Genomic DNA, 2,946 nt, shown 5'->3' on the forward strand with positions numbered 1-2,946 from the left:
TACAGATATAGCACCTATATTAAAGTTACCTTTTCCTAACCAATAGAATTGCATGTTAACTTTTGAGTGTTACACGTCAATGATGACGAGTTTTGGGTATAAGTGCTTCTTTTTGTATGAAGTTCTGGGGGGGGGAGTTGAAGCGAGACGGGCTATCGCATCACTGTTGATTTCAATGTTTCCCCGTTTTTTGTACTTGTCATTAAACGGACTCCCCTTTGCCAAACCATTGAGTTGTCCTTATTGATTGGTGTTGGAGTAAGAAAACCTGCACCCACTTCCATCTCAAGGTGCAGCTATCTCGTCTTAAAGTACTGCAGAGCAAACCCTGACTCTATGGGCCGGCTGGGGGTCTCTCCAGTTCACTGGTATCAAGAGAAGCGCACCATTATTTCATTATTTCAAAGGCCCAATTTGACCATGAAGTTGTCGACTGAGCTCATGCTAATGACCAGGTGCCCACCATGTGACCAGGCTGATGAGGCGGGTAACATCCAAGGTAACTCACCAATCAAGTAGCTGGGAACCAAGGAAACGGACTAGGGGAACCACGTGTTAGATAGAGGGCAGGGCAGGGGTAGATTAGGATGTGGCCAATCGGTCAAGGGTCTATAGGGGGCTTCGAGTATGTATATAGGTGTTAGCCAAAGAGGGTGGTGGGATAACACTGTAAACTGTTTGCGTCATGAGTGACTATTACATTCTTGTAGCCTTGTACCCACTTTGAACTAACAGAGAGCTCTGTGTCAGTTCGGTTCTATGGGACCTTCTGTCACCTTTTTCCTTTTTGTATACAAATGAAATCTTGTTTTCTTGCTAGGAGGTGCACCAAGCCTTTTTCCTTAGAGGAGTGTTTTTGATTGTGTGGTTATCTGGAGGCCTTGCCTTACATACCCTTGTACCTGTAGAGTCTTGGCCGTCACCCTCCGGTTGTTTGTGGGTCTTCCGGGAGCTTTGGCAGCTTCTCCTATGCACCGTGACCTTCTCTGGACTTCTGTGTGTCTTCCCTGCATCTTGCTGGCAGTTTCGTTGCACTTTGGTCACCAGCGGATATCTTCCTTCTCCCTGGGCTGCCTTCTCTGTCGCAGCCCTTCCGCGAGGGTGCTGCCCTCCTGTACATAGTCTGCATCTCTGCACTGTGGGTCCATGCCGAGCCGTGAATGAAGACGCTATTGTTCTCTTTTTTTCTCTCTATCTTTGAATTACAGCTGACCAATGGTATTACTAGAAAGAATAGAGCGTGTGTCCTCGTTCTTGTCAGCGATCCTCATTACTCGTGGCCTCTTCCTCGTCTCAGTAGTTCTTGTCTGAGATATGATATGATATGATGTGGCATTTATAACGTGCCTATACACAAGTGTTTCAAAGCGCGACGAGGCAAGGGAGGGGGAACAGAGGGAAGAGAGACAACAATCTTACTAGGCCAAGTGTCATTCAGATTGCGCAAGTGCAAAGGAAGGGGGAGGGGGAAAGTACAGTGCATGGGATAATAGAACAACAAGATAAATAAACGGCCAGCAGGTGGCAAGTGCAGGGTGAGTGCAGAAAATAAGTGCTAGTGGGGGGACTGTCGGGATACAGAAAACAGTCCACAGGTGCAAGGGATTACAGGGTGGCAGTGCAGGCGTGCAACTTGCAAGACTAGGGCCCAAGATAAGATGGGTGGCCAGGTAACCAGTGCAGTTTCAGTAACAGCCAGGACATTATCAGGGGAGAGGGGGAGAGAAAGCAGAAGCAAAGAGGAGGGTTTTCAGGTGCTTCCGGAACCGCAGGTGGTTCTCCTCAAGTTTCAGGGAGGCATGGAGGCTGTTCCAGAGGGAGGCTCCTGCCGAAGAGAGAGGTCTGCCACCAACTCGTTGCTTGGAGAAGCGACTGACCCTGAGGGAGTTGGAGGTGGATGAGCGAAGAGCTCGGGAGGGAAGGTATTTAGGAAGAGAAAGTTGAAGGTATTGAGGCACCAGACCCCAGAAGGCCTTGTGGACGATGCAGAGGGTTTTGAACTTAATCCTCGCAGCCACCGGGAGCCAGTGCAGAGATTTCAGTCCTGGAGAGATACGGTCCCTGGGCTTGAGGCCAAGGACAAGTCTTGCAGTCCTGTTCTGGATGAGTTGCAGAGGGCGTAGAGTGGAAGCAGGCAGATCTAGAAGGAGGCTGTTGCAATAGTCCAGCTTAGAGAGAACCAGTGCTCGAGAGACAGGGCCATATGGGAATGGTAGGAATTGTGGAATTGGAGGAGTTTTGAGGGAAAAGGGATACTGCGTTCTACCGAGACGAGTCACTACTCTACATTGGGTCCTCCCTTCCAGTAGACAATGCCAGTTTTCTGTGCTGGGGGCGGGTAATAGGGCACCAGTGGGAAGCTGGGGGCAACCCTTCCTTCCCCCGGCTCCGCCACTGCGTTGAGGTGGCAGCCTTCAAAGGAACCCCATTATTTTTCTGAGCAGAGAAGAAAGTAGAGCAGGTTGCTGGGCTGTTTTTATGGTATCCTTAGGTATACTGTGAGAACCGGTGGGAGTACCCTCCATAGAGTGTAACGTCAGCCTGGAGGGCATGGCTTTCCTGCAGAGGTCATACATCTGCCAATGCTTCACAATTCTAGGTAATATTCGGAGATCACCCTAGGAAATACTGAGTGGGTAATAAAACAAAGCCTCGGCTTTTAATGGTGGAAGTAGAACTGTGTTTGCCAGAATGTAAAGAGAACCGCAAGGCTGGACACTGGAGTATCCTCTCTTAAATGACAATGGACGTGTTGTTATAGGGAGGGAGGGCAGGGTGCTGGGTAGGTACCACATGGCATCAACCGCCTAACATGCAGGTAGGGCACGAGCAGGCGCATTAACCCACTGAACTGTTGCAGGCTTCATTCCTGGAAGACTTGCAACCAGCGCTGGTCAATGGGCCGGCATCACATGTCTGGCCGGCTCTCGGGCCCGGCCTGCCTCA

The sequence above is a fragment of the Ambystoma mexicanum genome, chromosome 11 (assembly GCF_040938575.1).
Source record: "Ambystoma mexicanum isolate Mex_15411 chromosome 11, UKY_AmexF1_1, whole genome shotgun sequence".
NCBI classification, from domain to species: Eukaryota; Metazoa; Chordata; class Amphibia; order Caudata; family Ambystomatidae; genus Ambystoma; species Ambystoma mexicanum.